At 43.2% G+C, this 27,080-nt stretch overlaps 1 long non-coding RNA gene across 1 annotated transcript in view; it reads right to left on the reverse strand.

The window, feature by feature from the left end:
• Positions 1-7,445: 7,445 nt before the first annotated feature.
• The window catches only part of LOC309606353, a 29,281-nt gene continuing 9,646 nt past the window's right edge, over positions 7,446-27,080 (reverse strand). The window contains exon 2 of the long non-coding RNA XR_014231774.1: positions 7,446-26,895. This is a non-coding gene — a long non-coding RNA (uncharacterized lncRNA). The remainder of the gene's footprint in view (positions 26,896-27,080) is intronic.

Here is a 27,080-nt window from a genome sequence, read left to right on the forward strand (position 1 = left end):
TCCAGAGAACCTACCTCTTCCCCCAGGCAGGGGGATGCCTGGGTTTGATTTGTAGCCTGAATGCCCCATCCCCCCTCCCCTGGGTGAGGTGATTTTTACACACTTCTGCTTGCAGACCCACCTCTCCCAAGCTGCTCTCCCAACATACCAATCAGCTTCATATGTTTTCAGACTGGACGGTGATCTGGAATCCATAAATAATGAGCATCTCAGGAAAACTTACCTCTCTAAAATAGAAGCCAGAAACTTGTGCCTGCAAAACAGAGCTGTCCCAGAGGCCGTGGGATCTTCCTCTGAAACAATATGGCGGCCACTGGAACCTCCACAGCCACAAGGCCACACATCTGAACCTAAATGCAAATCTCACTAAAACCAGTTCAGAAGGTTGGGTCTCCTCATGGAATGCCTTTCTGTCTCTGTCTCCCTAAGCCTACAATGCCTGAGGTGGAGACATGGGCTATGGGAAGAAAGTCCCCACACGCTTGAGGGAAGGTGGGTCCAAACCCTAAGCAGGGTTATCCCAGCTCCTTCTGCGGGGGGTCTGCCTCACTGCATCATGAAAGCACCAGATCTCTGTACCCGTGGCTTCCAGGAGCCTTTAAAGGAGGCCAGAACACACCCTAAAGTAACAAAAGAAATGCTTGGCAAGATTGACGTTTCTCAGAAACCTTTTCACATTTCCCACCCTGCTTTGTGCACACCACCCACCCCACCATCTCTCAGTTCCTGAACACACGAAGCCCTGGGGCTTCCTTACCTTTTCCCCCTGCCTGAAATGCTTTCTCCTTCAGATTTGTATGTATCAACCTCCTTCTCATCAGGCAAGTCACTCACCTTTTCAGAGAGGCCACCCCTCCACAACCCTCTACCCTGTCCCCCTGTTCTAGTTCCTTCACAGCATGTATCCTTATCCCAAAGTATGCATTGGGTGGTTTCCTTACCTATGTCTACATAAACATATCAACTTCCCCCTCTAGAATGAGTTCCATAAAGGGAGGGCCTTATGGGTCTCATTTACCACTGTACCGCAGTAAATGGCAGAGGCCAGGTGTTTGATAAACATTTGTTGAATGAGTGAATGAACCAGAGGTGATTTCCAACTTGTGGACACTGTTCCCGTTTCTCTTGAAAAACTGGAAGATTTGCAACATTAAGCTTACATTCTCATGGAGCCACTGTTGCATGGGACCAACTGGTAGTTCCCCCATTTATGAGGTAGTTAATATAGTTTATTTTAACTGAGTATCAACCCAGCCAACTTTGGTCATTTTCAGGCCTACCTGGCATTTGTTTGCTACCTTTTGTGTTTGTCTTGTTCATTTCCACCCCATCCCCAGTAGCCTAGTGCAGTGCCTGGCACATACCAGGTGTTGTAATAGGTGAGCATCTTGGGTGTTGACCATGGAAAGAAGTAAAAAGAGATGCGACTCAAAGCAACAAATCTAGCAGTATCATGCGAGCTCTGCAAAAGCTTTGGTTGAATCAAAGCTGGGATAAAAACTGTCTCTCTAAGCCAGAAGATTTCTTCAAACACGTTTCCTATGACCCCTGCCTTGGATAACATTTTGCCATCACCCAAGGATCCAAAGTGGAAAGAAGTGGGAAGGACGAAGATTGAGTGCAGGTGACCTATCATAGACAACGTGCTTGGGGTGAGGCCTCTCATAACTTTCTCCATGTACGTTCTCAGCATGACATGCTCGGAATCTAAGGCCACGATTCTGTGCAACTGAGGCAAAGTCACAATACATATGATACCACGTGACTTAGCCACCATTGCATAGGTTTAAAGCACTGAACAAACCCTTTCAGGAATTTTCTTGTGTCACCTCTTCCAGCCCACCCGTTCACCTCAGGCTGCAGTTTGGGGATATCACCGTCCACCCACCCGACCTCCCTCTCAGCCTAAGCTGAGCCGTGGGTGCTATGCCAGCCTCTTCCGTGCCTGAAGAAGTAAGGACTTGTGCTGTTGAGCCTCAGTCTACTCCCCTTTGCCTCCAGCTTGAAATTCTTCTCACAGGCAGTGGCCCATCTAGTTGGCTTGGACAGAAGTTCCCATTTCTGGATACCTAGTTGGACCTCTTGGCCTCTTCCCAGCTCAGGAAGTGTGTTCTTCTTCCCCTTTGCACTCTCATTCTGTCTCTGATCCCACATCTTTTTAGCAATATAACCCAAAATACATCCTTAGTCTTCCCTCCTATTAGCCCTCTGTCCTTCCCTCCACTCCACCTCTGCCTGACATCACACTAGCAGAAATATCCCACTTGTTAGAAGGATAAGGACTCTTTGCAGACTCTGCACATTAATAGGACCCCAGCATCTCCCCTGGACCTGACTGAACAGCCAGACGCATGATGTCTATGGAGATCTTTTGGTGTCTTTCTTTCATCATATTCATTTGTGTGGGAGGGGAGGTTAAAATAAGGTTGCAGAACTCTAAGTGGATTTCAATCATCAATATTGCTCCTCTCTACTCAATCATGAGGACTCAAGGGTGGTCCATGCTCAATCATTAGCAATCCTGTGGCCCAGTGAGAGTGCAGGTGGTTCCTGGTTCCCATAGGCCTGGTTCCCATAGGCCCCCCCATCAAAATGAACTTTGCCCCCTGGCTGACCTCGACCACACCCAATCTCATTCACACTCATGAGAACAAGAGCCAATAAACTGGATTACAACCCAGCGATTTTGCCATCCCCACACACCTGGACTCTGTTTGGGGCTGGTTAGTGACCTCATTGGTTGTTGGTTGGAAGAGTTTTGTTTTCATTCACAACTTTTCAGAAAACTGTTTAGAAAGTTAAGCTTGATTCAGAGTCTTCTCCGGGATTCTCTTCTGGTCATTTCCTCTGGAGAGGAGAGAGGAAATACAAGGTAGCATCTAAGGAAACAAAGGCCAGTGGCTGACAGATCAGGGCGTAGGGGCTAAGTACACAAGGATAGCCAGGAGTCCCTTCCACCTCCCCCAAAGCAGCTGGGAGACTGTACCCAGTAAGGGGGAGGGCAGCTCATTCTTACCTTGTGTGGCTAATGCAGAACTATGCACAGACACACCAGGGCAGCAGATCAAACTGAGGACACTCTCTGCCCAGCACACCCCTTCCCTCAGCTTCAACCTCTTTCTCCCAGCAGTTTGACATCCCTTCCCTCTTGCTTTCCTGAATGTGTCCTTCCCTCTTGTGGTCTTGACTTTCAGAAATTTAAAGCCCCTTATTTAATGCTATCGGCTCTGTCCTCCACTCTGCAGACACACAGAAAAACACACATAGCACAGATTTCAGGCACACATATGCACACACGCATGCCCACACACACAGAGCAAAGATTTATTGCTCTGGAAATGTTGCCTCTTCTACAATTCTTTGAGAAGTGAGAGATTCCCCTCCAGGGATGGAGCTGGAGGGCATTGGTGGGGGGAGAGAGAAAGGCCTGCATATTCAGGCAGCCCACCCAGGCTCCAGGCATCTGGTGGGAGCGGGGTGGGTCAGGAAAGGGGAAGGAGCAAACATAAATCACAAAGGTTGGCAGACTGGAAATGCCACTTGTCCTTTGAGAGAGCTAAGGCTTTAGAGTCCTTGCAGAGATTCAGATGCTTCAGGGCTTTATCAAAACATCTGGTCAATCTGCAGGTGGATAAGCGGTAGGAAAGCTCTCATTTCCAGAAGCAGAAGCTGCAGAGCAGTGAATCTCAAGGTGGAGACAACAGCTCATTAAGTTACCTGGGGAGCTGGTACAAACTACACATGCCCATTCCTGAGATTCTAAGAGGCACGTCAGACCTCCAAGGCCAGCTTGCCTAACTTTAAAAGCTCCCAGTGATCCCATTATGTCATCACTGTAAAGTCTTCCTGATACTGCTTTTAACTCCACAATCTGGGCTGCCACACACACATACAGGAAGGATGGGACCTGGCTCTGAAATGTGCTATACCAGGTTGATTGGAAGCCCAGCTGCCTGGGCAAGGAAACTAGAAGGAGGTGGAGCCCAAAGATCTCCACAGACTTCTGGGAAAGAGTCGGGACAATATTTTAGCGTATCCCTGAGAGCTCTAAATCTTCTTGCTACTTATAATGGCTGCATCTAAAGTTGTCAAAAGCAAATGCAATCTTGGATAGCATCTCTTAGAGTTTAGGGTATGACCAAGAAGACAGTGCAGATCTGCTGCCTTCCACCTGTCAAGCCACCCAGGGAAGGAGACTGTGTTCGGTTCTGGGTACCACTTTATAAGAAGAAGGTGATAAACCACAACTCATCCAGAGGACAGCAGTGAGCACACTGCAGGTTCTGGAGGGCTGTCACATGAGCAAGAAGAAAGGGGTTCATTAATAAGGAAAGCAGAAAGCTAAGGGGAGCAGCACGACAGTCTTCAGGGCTCTGAACGGCTGTGCCAGGAGGAGAAGAGGTTGTTCTGTATAGCTACAAGAGGGACAAGTGAGAGGAATGAAGGGAAAGGCACTGCAATAAGCATCTCACAAATATTACCATTCAGCCCTTACCACAACCCTATGAGGTAAGTGTTTTCATACCCATTTTCCAGACAGGCAAACTGAGGCTTGAGAATTTAAATAATTTATCCAAGTTAGCCAGTTCCCAATGAAAGAGAATTAGATTCCAGTCTACATCTGTGTGATTCCCAGCCCTATTCTTTCCATTACTCCATAAAAGGAAATTTACCCTAGGAGCAAAAAGTAGAGGAAAGAAGATAGTGATTCAACATAAGAAAGAATTGTGCTGGGTGCTATCAGTGCCTCACCCCAGCCCGTACCCCAAGGTCTTTCCTAGTTGTGCATCCGTCTCCCCAGGTGCTGTAGAGTGTTGACTAGTAAACGCTATCTGCTCCCTTCTTGGGAGATCCGTCCTCTAGCAAACAAAAAGCTAGCCCCTTGCCCCACACCAGACTCCCCACACTGCACACCTCAGCCAATGACTGACTGGCTGACACAGAGATACAAAAGGCTGGACCCCTGAGCTCCCAGCAGGATCAACTCTGTGGTGTACACGTGCCCCAGAGCATCCTGTGGGACGAGACTGCAGCTAGCGGCCAGCAGAGAGCTCATTACTACTAGCATTATCCCCTGCCTGATTCACTCTCCTGGGCATACTCCCGCACTTGCAGAAGAATCCCCATTTAGGGCTGTGCTTCTGGAGAAACCCTAAGGTGCCTTACAACACTGGCTTCTTAGAGTCCACAATTCAAGGTGTCCAAAGGGTGTGAGTTTGCAATGAAGAATGAAAAGAAGGCATAGGAGATTTATAATAGGGAGGGAAGGTTGCTAAGGGAGAACTCAGGGTCCAGCACTGTTCTTGCCCTGCAGAGTTGCAACCTCAAACACTCCTCTGAGAGCAGTGCGGCTGAATGAGCCCCAGCCCTAGGCTTCACTCTCATGGCCTGGGTGATATATGGTTACAGCACAACTTTATTCCCTGGTAGAGTTTCTATTTAGCATTCAAAACAAGTTCCAACCCAGGGGTCAAAAAAGAGAAAAATAAAGGGAAAGAATACAATTAAGCAGAATCATTCCTTGTAAATACAGACACTAAAAAGAAATAGTTTCTCTTTCCCTTTCTTCCTCTCACACATGGATCAACAGAATCCTCTACTAAGCCAAACTCTATGGATGTGGTTGTCCGCAGTCTGAATGTGGAGTGGGGTTGTGGTGGATTTGGAAGTGTGCCTCTCCAATCCCCCTTCAGTGAAGGACTTCCTGCCTCAGTTGCTGGAAGTGCTGTAAGCAGATAGCCTTCAACTGTCAGCCTTCAGGTATTGCCTTTGCTGCAGAGAGCCACCACACCAGGGTCACACTTTTGTCCATGTGGTCCACATCCAGTGACCGATCCATGCAGGAATACAGAGGCCTGGCCATCTCAGCCCAACTTAGGACAGCCCCTGTGGTCCCCACTCCCTGGCTGTTCATGCCCAGATGGAATCCCCTCTCCTTGAATGACTTGCTTCTAACAGACAGAATATGGCAAAATGATGGGATGTCACAATCTGTGACAAACTTACAAAGACTATGACTGCCATATTGCTAGCTCTCTCTCTCTCTCTCTCTCTCTCTCTTCTTGGAACCCTCTCTTGCCCTTTATCCTGTTCACTCTCTTGTGAGATGCTCTATGCAGAAGCCCACAAAGAACAGAGCAGGACTTTTACCAGTAGCTTGTGATGAACTAATAGCCCAGGAGAAACTGAATCCAGCCAACAAATACATGAGTGGGCTTGGAAGCAGATTCTCCCCAGCCAAGCTTTCAGATGAGACCACAGCCCCAGCTGACAACCTGACTGCAACCTTGTGAGAGTTCCTGAAGCAGAAGATCCAGTTAAGCCACGCCCAGATCCCTGACCCACAGAGGCTGTGAGATAAGCTTTGGGGTCAATGTTACTGAACAATAAATAACTAATACAACCCTGAGGAGGTATTCTAGCTCCAAAGCTCCCCACAGGGTCAGCTGAGGCTACTACTGGACCTTCATTAAAGTAAGACATCTCCCTCTAGCCCCCTAATATTCTCCCTTTCCCCTCCCTTCCATGGATGTTGATGCCAAGAGCATTCCTTAATAAACATCCTGTAAGTTAAACTCCCTCTCTGACTCTGCTTCCTGGAGTCCCCAGCCTGTGACAGGGCTCATCCAATAAACATCTTATGGAATAACTGCAGCCTCCAAATGTAATTCTGGTTTAGTAGTATTTAGTAACATCCCTAAAGAATACATGATTCCATTCAATTCGATACATATTTATCAAGTACAAAAGTGAACAAGGCTGACAGATGTGGTCACTGGCCTCAGGATCTTATCACCTACTTGGGAAGACTAGCATTAAACAAGTAATTAATGAACTATGAACACAAACCTTCAGATTCTTGAAGAAGAAGGATCAAGAGTTAGCATCTCATCTTTCCTAATCCATTTTCTTTCTCCTCCTCCAAAAAGAGAGATGGAAAGGGCACCAATCTGTCTACTTCACCCCAGATGATCTTCTCTTCTGGTGCAGAACTGGGAAGCTCACATTCTCCCCAGGGTCATACTCTCAGGACAGGGCTGGGACTTCTACCCCTGACCTAGAGTGAGCCAATGAGTCTCTTGATATGCTGTAGATTTTTGGGAACCACCCAAAATGTTAAAGAATAACCTAGGGGTGAGGAATCTCGAGATCAATCTGTATCCAGTGAATCTTCTGGGCCCTGGGGGTCAGCCAAAGTTCATCAGCCTGTCCTTTCCCGTAAGTGACATAAGAGAGAGAAGAATGTTGGAGAATGTCTTAACCAAATACCAGGACATGGTCCCCTACCGTGATCCTAACCAAAATCATTACCACTTGAGCAACTGTGTTTTATTTGCCATCTTCTTCATAGCATTTAACATTACATGAATTATGGTACCCATTTGTTTATTTTTTTATTGTGTGTATTCACTTAGAATGTAAGTTTCTTTTTTTTTTTTAATTTATTTATTTATTTATGTATTTTTGGCTGTGTTGAGTCTTCGTTTCTGTGCGAGGGCTTTCTCTAGTTGCGGCAAGCGGGGGCCACTCTTCATCGCGGTGCACGGGCCTCTCACTGTCGCGGCCTCTCTTGTTGCAGAGCACAGCCTCCAGATGCACAAGCACAGTAGTTGTGGCTCATGGGCCCAGTTGCTCCGCGGCATGTGGGATCTTCCCAGACCAGGGCTCGAACCCGTGTCCCCTGCATTGGCAGGCAAATTCTCAACCACTGTGCCACCAGGGAAGCCCAGAATGTAAGTTTCTTGATGGCAAGGATTTAGATTGTCCACTGCAATGTTTCTAGTGGCTAGAACAATCCTAAGCCATAGGTGGAATTTGATGAGTATTGGTTGAATGAAGGAGTAAATGAATGAATGAATGAGTGAATAAATGAGTGAGTAGTTTAGTGCCAACCTTCAGATCCTCAGATCTTGCTCCATTTTAACAGTATAGAAGCTCTAGAGGGATGGAGAGAGGGGGTATTCCCACATAGCAAGAGCTCTGGCTGAAGAAAAGCAGGAGATGTTTTAATACTAGGCAGTTTTTGTCATTTATTCCTCACAACAAACCTATGAGGTAGCACTTTGATCTTCATTTTACAGGTGAGAAAACTGATGAACAGAAAAGTGAAGAAACTTCTCCAAAGTCACACAGCTGGAAAGTCACTGAGCCAAAATTTAAACTCAGATCTCTCTGACTCCAAAGCCTTAGCTCTTTTTCTTTGGCCTACCTTACCAAGACTAGATTTACAGACACAACAAAAGTATAATCCATTTATTTCAACAAATACTTGGGTACCACCCAAGGTATGTCAACTGTAGGCACTTTAAGAGCAGGAACTGAGTCTGCCTTTACTCACCATTGATCCCCAGGCCTGGGACCATGCCTGGCACAGAGTCAGTGCTCAATAAATATTTCGTGAATGAAAAATGTGCTAGGTGCTTAGGCTACATAAAACAGCCACCGTTGTTTTCCTCATAATGCTTAGAATATAGTGGGGCCACAACCACACAGGAACACACCAGAAAGGGTGATCATGAGAAGAATTTATTGAGCATTTGTTATGTATAAAGTGCTCTTCTAAGCAGTTTTCAGTGATTAATTTATTTAACCCTTTCAATAGCCCTTTGTGGTTGGTACTACTATGATCTTTAATTTACAGACGAACGAACAGAAGCCCAGAGAGGTTAAATAGCTTGCTGAAGATCACAAAGCTAGTGAGTGGCGGAGGCAGGATTTGAATCCAATCAGTGCGGGTCCGCACCTGTGCTCCAGCCATAGGGCCCTCTACTGCCTCTGTAGGATAGACCATGATGATCACAACAGAAGTGGGTACCTGAATGCTGAAAATTCCTAAAGGCATTTGATAGCATGAACTGAAAGAGGAGTGGATTAACACATATATTAGTCTACTCAGCTGCCATAGCAAAATACCACAGACTGGGGAGCTTAACAATAGAAATTTATTTTCTCACAGTGCTGGAGATTGGAAATCCAACGTCAAGGTATCAGCAGAGTTAGTTTCTCCTGAGGCCTCCCTCTGGGGCTTGCAGATGGCAGCCTTCTTGCTGTGTCTCACGTGGCCTTTTCTCAAGGTCTTTGCATGTGGCGTGCACGTCCCCGGTGTCCCTTCTACTTCTTATAAGGACACCAGTCATAGTGGATTAGGGTCCCACCCTTACGACCTCACAAACCCTAATTACCTCTTTAAAAGCCGTGTCCTCAAAAACAATTACATTGGGAGATAGGGCTTCAACATATGAACGTAGGGGCAGGGGAGGGGCACAGTTTCATCCATAACAACCCTGTTTGAAATACAGCACCGTCAAAAATACAGGCTTCACATCTGCGGCAACATGGATGGATCTAGAGATTATCATACTAGGTGAAGTAAGTCAGACAGAGAAAGACAAATATCATATGATATCACTTATTTGTGGAATCTAAAGAAAGTTACAAATGAATGTTTTACAAAGCAGAAGCAGACTCACAGACATAGAAAACAAACTTATGGTTACCAAAGGGGAAGGGGGGGGGTTGGGATAAACTAGGAGTTTGGGATTAAGAGATACACACTATTATATCAAAAACAAATAAACAACAAGGACCTGCTGTATAGCACAGGAAACTATATTCAACATCTTGTAATAACTTATAATGGAAAAGAATCTGAAAAAGAATATATATATATATACACACACATGTATATACATATATATATATCTCTGAATCGCTTTGCTGTACACCTGAAACTAATGCAATATTGTAAATCAACTATACTTCAATTAAAAAATTGAAAAAAAATACAGGCTTCATATATCCCCAGTGAGAGCTTCCACAAGCCCTTGTGAGCCCAAGCACAGCCACAGGTCAGGAGCAGAGCCATGTCTCTGTCCTGATTTGATCCATCTGTCCCCTGCCCCTCTGCCGAGACTTTCCCACCCAAGGGGCTGACCACCTGAACAATATGCCTTCCTGACCCCATCGACAGCCTCACCCACAGAGGCCATGTCTGCCCAGAGCTGCTGTGTTTGTGAAGACGATGAATTATTGATGTTCTGTTGGGGCCAGGCAAGTGGGGTCTTAACCCCAGGGAGCAGAGGTAACCCCTCCAGACAGAAAGCCCCTGGAGACTCGCCTCCCTTCAGCAGCAGCTTCCCGTAGTTCCTTAAGGGAAGGACACACACTCAGTTCATAAGTGTAGGGATTTGGTTTCAGATTGATGTTAAACTGAGTCTCCTTTTTTTTTTTTTTAATTTATTTTATTTATTTATTTTTGGCTGTGTTGGGTCTTCGTTGCTGCACACGGGCTTTCTCTAGTTGCGGCGAGCGGGGACTACTCTTCGTTGCGGTGCACCGGCTTCTCATTGCAGTAGCTTCTGTTGTTGCAGAGCACGGGCTCTAGGCGTGCGGGCTTCAGTAGTTGTGATGCACGGGCTTAGCTGCTCTGCGGCATGTAGGATCTTCCCAGACCAGGGTTCGAACCCGTGTCCCCTGCATTGGTGGGTGGATTCTTAACCACTGCACCACCAGAGAAGCCCCATGCTAAACTGATTCTTAAGAGGCTTGAGAGAGAACTCTCAAGAAGGCCTTCTTAAGCTGATTATCTACAGAAGCCAAGATGCGATCATGAACTTCCTTGCACATATCCTAGGTTTAGGTCTGGAGGGGAGCCATTCAAGGAAATGGGCTTTGAGAAGTTGTCTGCCCTGTCTTCCTGCCCTCCAATGGGATGGCTCCTAAACAATTCTAGAGTGGTATCAAACTGCTAGGATTTGTAAAAACTTCCAGAAAAGGAGAGGGAAGAAGAACACACTAGCTGGATTTGGGTCACACAATCCACCCCTCAACCAGCAGCCACAGCAGCCCAGAAGAGTAATTCGTCCACCTATGAACTACCTTCATACAGCGGCCACCTGGAGGGCAGTCAGGTGTTTGCCCATGACCTAGGGGAAGGGGGACACCATGAGGATCTTTTGTGCTTTTTCAGGTGGGGAGATGGGAATTACTTAGCTACACTTTGTGAAATTCAGCTTAAATGGAAGGATGTTCACTCATGCTCCCATCCCCCTGTGAAACAGGTTTAACTAATTCTAACTGCAGAAGAGCAAAGGGACATTGTGGATTAAAACTAACACCTCCAAGGAGCCAGCCCTGCATACAGAGTACAGTGCAGTGTGCCCAGCATATGATATCACAGCCCTGGCGATCCACCCAGGGCCCTAAGGTAACAACTATGCTATTCCCAGTGTCTTTGCTTCCATCATCTCCAAAATCAAATCCAATCTAAACGTGAGATGTTGCGAGGAGAGAGATCTCTCATGAGCATTTAGACTGAATGGTAAAGCACAGTCTCTTTTTTAACTGCATTAAACTGAAGGGCATAATTAGAACGATGCATAATTGAAGGTTAAGTTTCAGGAGAGGAGGTATCGTCAACGTGGTATGTCAGTTTTGGAGTCTATATGACAGTGGAGATGTGATGAGAAAGGGGCCTATACCTAGAAAAGTTCCTTCAAAAAACCAGACCAGTCAAAAGAACTCAGGCCATTTCCTCTTCTAAAGCATGACGTGTGGATCGCTCTGTCACAGGCCAACTGTGGGAAAGCTGGCATTTTATGTCTGTCCAGTGAATAGGAGTATCATCTTCCTCATCTTTTTCTTGAGGGGCCTAGAATTCACACAGGTTCAGCATATTTCCCAAGATGACTCAGCCAATACCCAAGTCTTCTGACTCCCAACCCTGTTCTTTGTTCAAAGCTCTATGTGGTCACTTGGAAAAATAGGGCGTTGTCTTTATGAGTCTCTTCCCACCTCACAGACAATGCATCTACTTGGCCTGCCAGGGGTGGGTAACCATAGAGAGGTGCCTCTTGCACACTCCACTGCACCCTTTCTTCTCCACAGTACATCCACTGTGTGTGCAGAACTTCAGTTTCAGCACATGCACACACACACACACAAATTATAATGAGACATGGAGATAGGAAGATAGTTCACTGGGAGATTCACAGTTCTGACCGACTCCATATCCTAGGGTTTTCTGATCTTTCTCCTTAAAAATCATAGCCCTGACAGATGGAACCCCAGTTACACACACAGACACACAGACACACCAACACCCACACCTCCCCCAAGTTCTCAACCACTAGTCTGTCTTCCAGAGCTCCCTACTGTGGTCAGAACTGGCTTTCTCAGTGGCCCAGCTCAATCAGTCTCCACACATAGATCACACATGGATTAAGAGATAAGAAGTAAGTGCCACCCACTCCCACCTCATCAATCGTTTAGAAACAATCTTTCATGGGGAAGGGACAGCACGTGCCATAGTGGCTCAGAACAGAACTTAGGTCACATGGAGTTGGATTTACATCACCCTTCTCCCACTCTCAGTCTATGGCACTACTGCAGAGAGCATCACACTGTCACCTCCAGGGAGCGAAGTTCACAAACTGCAATGTGAATGATGCCCCCAGAGGCCATAGTCCTACCCACTAACTAGCAGTAAACTAGTAGCTCTACTTGAGCCAGTGCTTAACAATCCTGATCCTCAGTTTCCTTTATTTATAAAGTGACTATTTTAATGTCTACATCTCCAACTTATTATTTTTAAGGTCACCTGATCTAGGATCAGGCCCACACAAGGACTGTCAGAGGGCCTTGCTTAAAGGGCTTCATGAAAAGAAGTCTACAAGCCAAAGGTTTCCCGTCCCTACCCATGAGCTTTACTTAATTTGCCAGCCAATCTCAAACCCAGGTAGTTTTTACTACCTAAGTTCTTCGTGAAAAGGAGTGAAGTTGAGGAGAACAAAGCCACTGTGGGACAGCTGAAGTTTGGATTAGAATGATATGGAGCCAAGAGTTACTACATCCCCCATCCACTCCTAACCTGCCCCCATCGGACTAGGGTCATGCCACCTCATCCTCAGAATAGGGGAACCATGAGACTCTCACCCCTACTCTTCAGGCAAGGGATGTGAATATAGAATTAACAAAGATAAGAGTTGGATACGAAGGAAAATAGTCTCTTACATTTTTATCATGTTGTACACGTCATATAGTTTGTTGTAAGTGGCCCTTCCCAACTAGGGTTCTGGGAGAGAGTTATGCTCTAAGGCTAAAGGGCAGACGTCTTCATACATACAAGCATACACATCATACGTAATGAATTGACTTCTCTCCTACTCATGGTACTATCTATGTACCAAGGTTAAGAGAATTGAGAAAATCATCACTCAAGTTGTCTTCAGCGTTCCTTAGTTAGGATGAGGAACCCAGGAGATGAACAAGGAAGACATAATTATTCCCAACTTACCGATGAGAAAGCTGAGTTTAGAGAGATGAATTACCCATGGTGACAAGACAGATAAGTGACAGAGGTAAAATTTGGTCTCCAAACTCCAAACCAAATGCTCCCAAAAGCACTCACATAGGTGCCTAAGATGTGTCTTAACCCAGCAACTGTAATCCTCAATCACGTGAAGAGGAGCTCAGAGACTTTCAAGGAGAAAGGAACTTAAAGTTCATCTGCTGCAATGCTCTCATTTCACAGATGAGAAAACATTTTAACAGGAATCACTGCAATGTCCACTTCTCTCTAATGAGGTTGTTTCCACATCCCAGTTAATAGTCCATATTAATGTAACTTTTCTAATGTGGACATAATGGATTCTGCTAAATAAAAAAGATGCAGTGGTATCTATTTTTTTTCATTAACTGAGTCACTTTGCTGTACACCTGAAACTAACGCAACATTGTTAATCAAATAAACTCCAATATAAAATAAATTTTGTTAAAATAATAACAATGATAAAAGTAGAAAAAATACAATGGTAACAGATGGATTCAACAAGTCCTGTCTTTTTAGTGACATATTTATGTCCAGTGCCCTGGCTGGTCAGAAACTAACAGTGTGACCTGAGGAAAGTCACTTCAACCTTTCCAGGCTGAAGTTTCCTCATTCAGATAATGTGGAGTTTGGATTGGAGAATTTACTTTCCATTAAGGTCCCTTCCACCTCTAAAATCCCTTATCTGTGAAAGTACTTTAACAGGTCATCTACTACAGCCACTCCTACCCCCAAACAATTGTTGAAGAGCAGTTTTAGTCCCACTTCATCGTTCTGTGTGTCTCTCATTCTGCAGATGGCTTTGGAGAAGGCACTTTTTTAAAACCTGTAAGGTCCAAGAAACATTAACTCCAAACAGCCAGACCAGCCCTTCAGACATTAAAAGACAAGAGTGTCCCATTCCCCAGATGCAGCCCTAAGGCACCCAGCTCTGTGCCAGAGTGATGTCGACACTCACATTGGCAGAGCCCTCTTCCTCAGACACCCAAGATTTGCTGCTCTAACCTGAGACAGTCACCTGCTTCTGAGCCTCTCTACCCCTGGAAAGGAAGCTGGGTACAAGGTATTCCCAGCAGCTCAGTCTCATGTGGTCAAGGTCTTTCTGATGGTTGCAATTCTTCTACAAGAGAAAGAATAGCAGGTGTCCAAAGGGGTTATTGAATAGGAAGTCAGGGTATAGAGTCCAATAGAAACTAAGAAGCTGACAGCAGCAGGTAACAGGTTAGACAAGACAAAATATGACGGGATTTAGAAACGCAGAGCTTCACTCAAAATTGAGGGGTTTTTTTTTATATAAGTTGTATTTGAGGAAGTATAAAAATACAGAAAGTAAAAAGAAAAAGAAAGAAAACTAAACTACATAACAAACACCCATAGTTTCTCCACTCAATTAAAAATTAGCATTTTGTTATATGACTCCCTAAATGATAAAAAGAAATAAAACAGAATAAAAGATGAAGCATCCTCTATAGCCTACTCTCTGGAACTCCCCTTCCCCCAAGACCCCCGTAAAGTCAGACACATACCACACACACACACACACACACACACATGCACACACAGGGGCATACTTAGTCATAAGACCATTCTCATGAATTTAGGGTCTAATCTTTTAACACATTTCATAACTCAGTTTTTGTTTATATATCTAGATCAGATGCATTTAAGGGAGCATGAAATGCTCTGTAATAACGAATCACAATCTCTGAGTTTTTAATTACTGGTGATGCCTTATGGAGATTTTTGCACTTAAGATACCTCTTGCTTGTTCTAAAATATATGGTTTCCATTACACAAATGTATATATATTTGCAAATTTATATATATGTACATAGGTAATATAATATGCCTATTTATTCCACTAATGATAAGGCACTTCTAATCAGAGGTCCACTCACAAATACCTGCACTACTTCTCTTAGCAATTCTTTGGATTCCTGTGTCTGCCCTCAGGTCCACATAAACACTCAGTCCTTGTCTAGCATAAAAAAGTTATAGTATCAGAGGTTTACAGGGCAACTGGTTTTAACTAGAGAACTAATGGATAAAATCTTGATTGTCTTTTGACACTTCCTTAAAATAAGAAAAAATAGTCAGTCCCATTTTATGATGGGGCCACTGAAACAATGTCATTATTGTCATAAGGAGAGAAGGATCAGAGAAGAACCAGGTCCAAAACTTACACTTTCCTGACCTTAATCAGGCAAACAATCATACAGACAAGTGAAACACTGCCTTGAAGGCTCTTCAAGACCTACTTCCGGATCTCAAGAACTACTTCAACCTCTGGTTTTGCAGTTGAGCCACAGAGCATGGGGGAAGTGCCCAGTGCTGGGAAGGGGGATGGAAAGTCAAGTTCCGGACTTGGGCTGCTTGACTTCCCAAGTCATGTGAGGTCCGTCCTAGAAAGCTGGGAGTGAGCATCAGATTCTAGACATACATCCTAGAGGTGGGACCTTGATTTTCAAATGATACTCCATGGAGCAAAGGAGATGACTATGGAGCAAAGTAGTGACTATGTCAAGCACTGTGTTGAAATACTGAGGCCACTTTCAGGCTGTACAACAAAGAATTCTGTGATCAGTTACCAATGTCTGCTATTGACACTGAGGGAAAATATCATGATGCTACCTGTATGCAAATTCTATACTGAAAGAAACTATCAAAATAAAAATGTTAATATTCCTATTAGATGCCAACTGGTTTCTTTATAACACTCCTCTTCAAACGTTCATTTGCATGCTCCCTAAAATGTTTGTGAAAATCTATGTATTTTTTTAGTTGACATCTAAACTTTTTCATCATAAGTTTAGAATCACAAAGGGTGTGATTTATGGGATGTTATAAATATTAATATTTTAAGATAAATACTCATATTAGTCTTGTAAGTATATGAGATGGAATTCAAGTAACAATTTAATAGCCACCATTATCCATTTTTTTAAAATAAATGAGCAACCCTTTATGTCAGAATATTTGCAACATTCCTTTTCCTCCTTGATTTTAGTTTCCTTCTATTTCTCTGCAAGGTTTTATCCTAATTAATATAATATTTTATTTGCATAAAAGTGTTTTATCATAATTCACTGCAATAAAATATGTTTAAGTATTGATAACTATAAAGCTTTAAGAGTTTTTCAGTTTTCTCCTGGATTGAGTTGTTGTTATATTTATTAATATAAAATTGATCAAAATAACATGAATATATTAAAATTTTCACTAAATAATTATTAAACAAATGCTATTTTTAAAATTACATCTTTTCATAAGATTGATGAGGCTGGTTTTTATCAATTAGGTCTTCTGTATGTGGATAAAATTACTTATAGCTAGACTGAGACAGAGTTTAGGATCTGTTTAGGAAAATTGTGAAAGATTTTGACAAAGGCGAAAGAGATTTTGGGGCGTTCTTTCAATGAAAATCTGTGTGTTGCCTAGAAAGATGCCCCTGCTCCCACGAAGTTTATCTGATTCTATAGGGTTATATGCCTTTGGTTGTCTTTGACAGTTTACTTTACAACTCTGCAAACTGTAACACATTGAAAGTAATAAAAATTATTCTTGTCCATAGAAAATGTAAACTAATTCTGTCCAACAGAGATACAATTGATCTCTGCTTTTTAGAAAACATGATTCCAAACATTAGATTCCATTGCCCTAGAAGATTATAAGCAATATTGCATGTATTAGCAGATTCATTACAACATTTATGATTGCCTGTATATATGTATGTCAGGATTTTTCCTTTTTGAAAATTATGTTGTAAAAATCAGTTATATTTCTACTTTTTTTTATAGACAAAAGCACTAAGAAAATTTGTTCATATATATGAGATAGATAGATGATAGATAGATAGATAGATAGATAGATAGATAGATAGATAGATATAGACAGATAGATGATAGGTAGATGAGAATGGAAGTTTAGTTACAGCAAAGTCACTCTATCTGATGTTCTGAGTATAGGTCAAAAATCATATAATAATCTATAATCAAAATTTATTTTAATGGTCTTCAGACTAAACTCAATTTAGTCCTCCTTCAGTTTTGAGCCCCAGGGAAAGACTCCAAATGGGAGAAAGTTATTCATTTACTTTGTAAAGTGGAAGCAGGGTGCTTGTAAATAAGAAGGCAGGAGAGAAACACTAGAGGCCTGTTTTAAGAGAGAGAAATTTTAGGAGAGAACGTGTGTAGGAATTGAGGATATTGATATTGATTCCCTTAAAAGTTCTCTGGAAAGTCTTTGTGAACCTTCACGAACATATGTGCACAATGTGAAGAGCATTCCTTTAAGTCATCTGGGAGAAAAGCCACCCCATGCAGAGCAGTTGAATTCAACAGAACCAACTGAGAGTCCCCCAGACTTTGACTTTGTTTCCTAATTTTCAATCTTTCCTTCCTTCCTGATTTACTACCAGCATCCACCTTGCTGGACTCCAGGTTTCTTCCAGCTATTTCTGTACAAGTCTTGGTTGCTTTGCCTCTGGGATATGAACTGACTCAGTCTTTGATTCACTAATGTCCTGAACTCACCTGACCCTTTTGGTTTGCTTTTCTGCACCATCTTCCCCTTATGCCAGGAAGTGTTTACAAAATGCTTTTTAGGCTTCCACCTCCAAAGTTTTCAGGCACTAAAACCTGTGAGAGTAGAGGTCATAGCCCAGAACACCCCACAAAGAGCACAAATTTATTGTCTCGTGCTTTAACTTAAACTTTCACTTGAACTTTGCCTTCTATTTCACAGTTTGTCAGCATCCATCTTAGTTTTCTAAGATATTTAAAATCACCTGCCACTGAATAAAATTGATTCTCGAAGAGGAAATGTCAGGATTACCTTGTGACTTAGAGTACCTCCTTGCATTTCACCAGGAAGTTCTGTTTAAAAAGTATCTCACAAAGCCATTAAAAACCATGACATGACACATAGTCAGGTCAGACTTAGCAGAGAGCAGTCCCTGAGAGAATGAAGCATAAGTTAGGTAAGTTTTAAATTTGGGAAGAAGGTGGATAAGAAGGTTGAGAACATACAACCCTTCCATTACAAAGGGATGTTGTAATGGAGTCCTAGACAGTTGTGGGGGAAAACGTCCTGGAGTAATGGATATCCGGAGAAAGAAGGCACTAGGAAGGCATGGCAAGAGGAGAAAGAAGGGTGCAGTAGAAATATACAAAGGATAAAGTTAGATTGTTCACGATTTTGGCCAGTCCTCCTCCAGATCAACAAAGTTGTAGTCAATAGCACATAATATAGGGAGGAGACAGAGCTAAGGCTTTTATTCAGACTTCTAAGGAGCGTAACCCAAAAGCTAGCCTCCTTTGAAATGACAGCTTCAAAAATAGCCCCTGAGTCAGGTGTGCTGTAAGCAAGAACATCACTTTAGGAGGTGGCAAGAGAAACACTGAATCTTCCTCACCAGAGAGGACAATTTCAACCTCTCCTTTTATCCCAGGCAGAATTAGAAACATATGTTCACTATTTTCAAGGTTTCAGGGGGAGAAATAACAAACAGCCTACTATTTTCATACCTCATTTGCAGAATGGACAAGAGAGAACACATAGCCCAGAGGAAAATGGGCATCCTCTTCAGGTCCTTGGGATGATGGAATCTGCTCCATCCTTGAAGCCCAGCAGAGGGAGGACACACTCCCACAGGTTCACGTACAGCGGGGACCAAGACCTTAGCTTGCTTTGTTGATAATAATTTTATTGACCCCCATCAGCCTCTAAATCATGGGGCATCTAAATGATAACGCACTATGATGAATGGGCTGATTACCTATCAGAAGTTCAATAGTTATTGATCCAAGGGCTAGGTTGGGACAACTGGGTGGAAGCCACACATATGGAGAAGGCTTTATTGCTGCCCTCAAGGAGTCTTCCTTCTAATGCATGCAAGATGGTCAATAGCCAAGTCCTTTAAATATGTCCATAGTGGGAACTTCCCTGGTGGCGCAGTGGTTAAGAATCCGTTTGCCAATTCAGGCGACACAGGTTCGATCCCTGGTCCGGGAAGATCCCACATGCCACGGAGCAACTAAGCCTGTGCGCCACAACTACTGAGCCTGCATGCCACAACTAGTGAAGCCCGCGCACCTAGAGCCCTTGCTCTGCAACAAGAGAAGCCACTGCAATGAGAAGCCTGTGCACTACAATGAAGAGTAGCCCCCACCGGCTGCAACTAGAGAAAGCCCACGTGCAACAACGAAGACCCGACGCAGCCAAAAATAAATAGATAAAAAAAAATTTTAAATGTCCATAGTGCATATAGGATCAATCCATCAATATTTATTTATTACTCATCTACTTTGTATCAAGCACCACACTAGACACTATGAGAAACTCAAAGAAGCAAAAGATTTGGGACCTGACTTGAAAATGTTCACAAGCTGTTTGGGCAAATGGGATTCACCCACGTGTGACATTTGTTGAACAATAAAGAGTCAAAATGTTTCACAGGCAGGAATCGGTGTTCAGAAAAAGGAGGAGTCAGTGAGGTCTGGAACAGTCCCAGAAGGTTTTATGGAAAAAGAGACATTTAGCCAAGCCAGAAGAATAATTAGTATTTGGGCAGAGCTGAGAGAGAAGACACACTTTACAAAAACAGCAGTTGGGGTAGAGGCTCTGAGGAAACAACAGCCATAACAGGAATTGGGAGCATGGAAGGAACACCAAAGACAGGGCATGATGGTGTGGACAGTCTGTGTCAGGAGTGGTGGGAAACAGAGTCGGATTAAGGAAGGTCAGGCAGAGAAGGTAGGCTTGACAAGGTCATCAAAAGAGGTTATGATTAGTTCTTGAGTAAGGAAAGGACATAGAAAAGCAAAGTTTTGAAAAGACCATCTTGAAATAAGTGTGTTTATCTAATTGGATGTGAGTTTTATCTTGAAGCCTAACCTGGAGAAAATGCTGGAGGAGGTAAGCCCCAAACTCAATTTGCAGTGTTCACAGTGCTGTGTGCACAGCAGTTGGCCTTCATTCAGTCATGCGTTCAGAAAACATGGAGTACCTACTATGTTCCAGGCACTGTGCTTGGCACTAGGAGTACGAATATAATGAATAAAATACCATTCTTTTCCTTGAGTCCACAAACTGCTCACCTTGGCTCTGCTAGATTGAATTGGTCACAATTCTTTATGCATGACACAAGCAGCAGTTTAAAGTGTGCTTGTGTGGTTGGACAAGCTCTCTTGAGCTTCTGCTATCTCAGTGAGAAGAGCTTCCCCCACAGACCTCCTGTCCCTTCAGCCTGGACCCAGAATGAACATGTATAGAGCAGAACTGCCCAGCCAATCCATGGACCTGAAGCCTGGAGGAACATCAGCTGACCAGCAGATATACAAGAAATAAACGCCTATTGTTACATGTCGGTAAGTGTTTGTGTTTGTTATACAGCAATAGCTGACTGATACACTTGCTTTCAAGGCCCTCCCTAATCAACCCACAGTCTACATTTCCAACCTTATCTCCTACTTCTCCTCTACACATATCTTACAGTCCAAGTAAAGTGGACTACTCACTGGGCCCTCAACCAGCCCTGCTTTCCCACATTCGTGTCTTTATTTGATTCAAATCTCACTACCAACATCATTCTATCTCTGCCTATCAAAATCCTACTCATCTCATGTGCTACCTTCCTCGAAAGCTTTTCCTAATTCTAACTGTAGAGATGTGAACCACCCTAGACTGGCTCAACCCTATCTCCTCACCCCCAGCCTTACTCACTTGTCTTACATCCAGGCCAGACTTACCTTAGTGATAGCTCATGTTGTTTCTGTGGTTACAAAGCCCAAGCCACCACTGCTGCCACCACAGACCAAAAGGCACTCACAGTTAAAAACTGACCATGTCTGTGCACTGGACAGACTGGACCCACTGAGGCTCTGGCCTCCCAAGCGACCCCCTGAAGGCTGGATAGCACAACCCCAAATTGGGAGGAAGTTGGTGTCCACGGAGCAGACTTTAGCTACAAACAAAGAGGAGAGAGGTAAGAGCTCCCTCTTCCTTTTTTATGACTGTTCCCTGCAGTTTCTCTGGATATGGCCCATGTGATGGAGCAGCCCTCTGGTTCCCTGCAAAGCTGCAACCAGCTTAGCAATGCACCATTTTGCATTTGCTTTCCCTTCCTGCCTCACTTCCCTTTTTGCCTCACTGCTGCTTCCCTGGGATTGCACCCCCAATAGAGTGTTACATTATAAGATTTTGTTTCTGGTTCTTTTTTCCTAGAACTTCAGCTGACACACTAAATAAATATGACCTCTTCTTCCTTTGCCCCCAAATTGTACTTTTAACATCTCATTGATGATACTCTTTTCATTCTGCTTTGTGTTAAAGCTATTTCTGATGGATCCGCCCACACCATTTGCTATGTACTTTATATGTAGTGGGCACTCAATAGTGCTATAGTTAAATGAAATTAAATTTGTATCATTAAATTCAAGTCAATGAGTAAAAACAATCATTCTAGTGATCAAAATATATTTGTCCCATTGGCCCCATAAACTATATTACCTTCAAAACTCTACTCCAATTTCTGCTTTTCCCAGAAGTATTGACACAAAACAATGCTTTGTTCCATTGGACCTCACTATAAATAGAAATATGAATACTTGCAACAACTTCGTGGGGATGCAGAAAGGCAGAGAAAACATATGGCTAATTAAGGACGGGGCGAGGGGACAGTTAATATTTCTAAATCCTTAATAGAATAACAGAGTTACCACCCCCTTGCCACCATCATGACAACGTCTTCCTTCCACCTCTGTGTAAAGAGTACTTCTAGATGTTTCCAAACACAGCATGTTCTCATAAATCACAGTGGCATTAAATGAATCTCCTTAGACTCACAAACTATCACTACAATGATAACAACAGGAAAAATATTACAAAATCCAATGCATTAGTGATGCATTGTGTAAAGAATGCCCATTCAGTAATTACACTCCCTCCTATTAAAAATGCAGGATAGTGTAGTTGGCAAGAATTAAAATGTTTGCTATAAAAATAAATTTGAGGATTTTCTCTTTTTTTAATTTTTATTGGAGTGTAGTTGATTTACAATGTTGTCTTAGTTTCAGGTGTACAGCAAAGTGAATCAGTTACACATATACATATAGCCACTCTTTTGTTTAGATTCTTTTCCTGAGGATTTTCTGATTCAAAGGCACTGTTGTTGTAACGTTGGGAATATTTATGCCAGGATACTTACAAGCACCATTACCTTAGCATAAGCAGTCATTCACTTGTTGTTTTTACCCACTCTCCATAACCCCCTTCCCATGCCTCCACCACCAAATCCTCACTTGTGGCCCACTCTCTGTAGAGGATCTTTTTCTTATAGCCAGAGGCTTAGGACATGGCAAAGTGAGTAACAACAAGTCAGGGTCCCAAAATGAGACAAGAACAGGGAAAATTTCCAAAACTCTGTACATGGCTCTGCAGAAAAGAGCATGGAGAGAGCCACAGCGATAGGACAGCTAACGGACAACAGCCCTCCTCCCCTGAACTCGTGTTTTGGAGCCCCACAACCAACTGGGGTTCGGTGCGGGGGGGATGATCTCTATATGGAAAGGATTCAACGCTCATCGTGGCCACAAATCAATCTTAAACAGCCTACCCCACCAACATAAATGCTCTGGAAGGTCACATCCTCCCATCCAGACTTCACCCCACAGGTTGCCCTCTTGTGGTTTCCTTTGCCCTCTGAGTATGGTTCACTTTCATGCGTTTTCCAGAATAATCACTTTGCAAACAGAAGAGCAGGTGATACAGTGTTCTGGGATCCTGAGAAAGCCAGGGATAGGGGCAGGGGGGGAGCAGCCTTTGAGCAAAGGAGGTTTCAGTTCCGCGAGACATGTAGGCACTTTCTTATTAACAGATAAACAGGACTTTTTAAAGTTTCATTTGCCTGAAAACATTATTTTGAAACAGACCCTTTCTACCATTTACAACTAGAAATGTTTTATTCTTAGACTCAGAAAAAGAGAGAGTAAAAGATAATTCCCTGGGGGACATTGACAACCTGGACCCTGTGAATGAAGATGAACTGGTTAAGGAGGAGCCTGGAAGATTTGCCCTATCAAGAACAGTTAAGGAGACTCAAGCACTGTTCTAGATTGAATTGGCTCTCCCAGAAAAGACATGTTTAAGTCCTCACCTCCAGAACCACAGAATGGGACCTTATTTGGAAATAGGGCTGTTGCAGATATAATTACTTAAGATGAGGTCATACCGGCATAGGGTAGACCCTTAATCTAATGTGACTGGTGTCCTGATAAGAAAAAGAGAGAGACACAGAGGGAAGATGGCCATGTGAAGACACAGAGACACAGGGAGAATGCCATGAGAAGATGCAAGCAAAGATTGGAGTGATGTCGTTACAAGCCAAGGAACTCCAAGGAGCATCTGCCATTACCAGAAGCTAGGAGAGAAGCATGGAACAGATTCTCCCTCAGAAGGATCCAACACTGCTGACACCTTGATTTCAGACTTCTAGATTCTAGAACTACATAAGAATAAGTTTCTGTTTTTTTAAAACACCCAGTTCATGGTGCTTTGTTACAGCAACCGTAAGAAACCAGTATTGATGCTGACCATGGAAAAGCTGTCTCCCCACATGAGAATGACTGCTACATCAAACAGGGTGTATACTACCTCTGTGTGGAGTCAGCAAGAAGAAACAGGATCACTGGTCGCAGGACACAGCTCAACATAAAAAGAATCATGTAACAATTAGAGCTGCTTACCTAACTGGGTGTGGACCACCCAGCAGTCCATGAGACCCTTCACTGTATTTTGACTGTTCCTACAGAACCTAGATGACTTTTTATAAGGGGGATGGTACAAGGGGTTCATAGTTAAGATGATATTTTCACCTCTAAGATGTTTTAATTCTGTGTGTTTTTCACAAATATGGTTTGCCGCCATCCCCATCCTGATCCCCCAAGGAGAGCCATAGGGTTTAATGAGTCTCTGTACACCTGTACCTATTTGCCCTGAGGTGCTGGTGTATTATACATGTTTGCTAACATATTTGCATTTCTTATTTTGTTTCATGATGCTGGTAATAGAACAGGTATGCATTTCCTAAGTACCCACCAGTTTTGTTTTGTTTTGTTTTGTTTTTTGACAGGAGGAAATGCTGTAATATGCTGATGGTAATGGGAAGTGGTGGCTGGTTTGCAGATGGATGATCAAGATTAAAAACAGAAAAAAAAAGAAAAGAAAAAAAAAAAACAGCTTTGCATCAGGACACAGGACGCTGTTTAATCCATGGTGAGAGGGCTTGTATGTCTTGCACTAAAAATTACCTAAAACCAGTCAAGACAATTCCTGGCACTTTTTTGGTTGCTTTTTCCAGCTTTGAAATAAAATGCTATTTGCATTCCTTAAAAATCTAAGCAGTGAGATGAGTAACGTGTCTTATAATTAATAAGTTACATTTAAACCTGAGCAGCAACTCCGTGTGATCTCCAAGTCTAACAGATCGGGGAGGTCCTGTAAATGAAATTGCTATTCAGCAAACATATGTCCTTGGCGGTCCCTATTTGAGGACAGTCAGTGGGAAAACAAAAACAAGGAAAACCAATTACTGCAATTTGTGCACCAAGAAGGACTGCATTCGATCTATGCGTAGAAAAATTCCTGGGTACAAATGGAAAAATGGCACTTAAGTGGTTTCACCATCATTTTTACTAATGACTTTTCACAAGCATCAAAAGGCAGAGGATGAGAAGTGAGGGAAAAGGGCTTATGGTAACAGCAAGTTACTTCCAGCCTCTGGTTTGGATTACTCTACCCCATAACGACTACAGTGAAATGGGCTCTCTAGTTGATAGAAAAGAGAGTGAGAGATCTTGCTAATGATTAGTTAAACCAAGTGACTCTGTCCTCTGTTTCTACCCCAGCTGGGTATTCTTCAACAACTCAATTCTGACACTAACCATCTGGGGTTATTATCAAACTCCACAGACTTAAAAACTCAGCCCTCCACGAGACCACCCTTATTCCAGCTTCCAGCCACAAGTTTCAGGGGTCCCCAGGCCACCCACATGTCTGACAAAATTGTTACAAATTTGGGGGTTCCCAGGACCCCCTCAGGTTCAATAATTCACTGGAACAACTCACAGAACTCCGGAAAGTGCTAACTTACAATTGCAGCTTATTACAGAGGATCCACACAGGGCTGGGTCTGGGAGAGAGTCAGACCCTCCGTGCCCTTCCCCTGTAGAATCAGGCACCTCCCCGTCCCAGCACATCAGTGTGTTCATTAGCCAGGAAGCTCCACTGAGCTTCGGTGGACAGAGTTTTTATTGGCATTTGATTACACAGGCATAACTGATTCAATCATTGGCCACATGATTGAACTCAATCTCCAGCCCCCTCCCTTCCTCAGAGGGTGAGTTGGTCCAAGGTTCCAACCTTCTGATCACGTGTCTGGTCTCTCTGGTGACCAATATCCATCTTGAAGCTATGGAGGGATCCACCACAATTCACCTCATTAGCATTACCAAGGCACTCCTTCACTCAGGAAATTCTAAGGGTTTTTGAAGCTCTGTGCCAGGAACCAGGGACAAATATACCCAAATTCCATCACCGAGGTCAACCACTAAAGACCCAGTCCCGTTCCATCTCCTGTGTTCACCACACACTTGACCAGCACAGGTGTTTTACAGGGAACCCAAGACATCCGGCCTCACCCCGTCCCTAGGCGAGGACGCACTCAGTTATTCCTCTGTCTGATATAAACTTTTTTTAAATGTCATCAACTTGACCTCACAGTATCTTCTATAGTACTCTGCTAAATGCAAAGCAGCTGCCATCTGCAGTAGTAAGAGGAAAGGGACAGACAGAATCGTTGAGTCTGGGTTCTGTCATCATCTCTCACTAGGCTCAAGTGAGGACAGACCTAGGAATGAAGCCCTGTGCTTGTTCTGTTAATAGACATATGGTTCTGGCAGAACTCAAATGTAAGCAGTTATTCCTCTTTACTAAAAACTCTGAAACCAATCACTAACATTTAGTGAGCACTTAAGCATTTTATGTGTATTTAATTATTCAAACCCCTCAAATATCTTATGAGATATTAACCAATCCCCTCTTGATGGACATTTAGATTGCTTCTGATGTTTTTCTTAACAAAAGCAGTATTACAATGAAAGACAAGGGTAAACTCCAAGGTTTGGGTGTCACGAACCGAAACTTCAGCCACTTATTATTACCCTCATTTTATAAATGAGGAAACCAAGGCACAGAGAAAATAAGGATTATGGTTAAAATTTCAAAAACTATGGAAAGGTATTAAACGATAAGTTAAAATCCCCCTCCCTCTCCAACCCTCAGACTATTCACTAAAATTAATAACTATTAAAATTTCATTGTGAATCCTTCCTTATTTTAAGAATATCATTCCAAAGTGTTTTATTCATCAGTTAGGACAGTAAAATAGATGATAGATAGAGAGATAGATAGCTCTTTTCTTTTTAAAAATGGAATCATAGTAAAATATATATTCCTTTTTTACTTAATGTTACTAATTGGCTATTTCTCCATATTAGCACATACAAATTTACCTTACTCTCTTTTTTTTTTTTTTTTTTTTTTTTTTGGCTGCATTGGGTCTTCGTTGCTGTGCACAGGCTTTCTCTAGTTGTGGTGAGCAGGGGCTGCTCTTCATTGCGATGCGCAGGCTTCTCATTGCAGTGGCTTCTCTTGTTGCGGAGCACGAGCTCTAGGCACGTGGGCTTCAGTAGTTGCG

The sequence above is a fragment of the Balaenoptera borealis genome (assembly GCF_965194805.1).
Source record: "Balaenoptera borealis genome assembly, chromosome: 1".
Taxonomy (NCBI): Eukaryota; Metazoa; Chordata; class Mammalia; order Artiodactyla; family Balaenopteridae; genus Balaenoptera; species Balaenoptera borealis.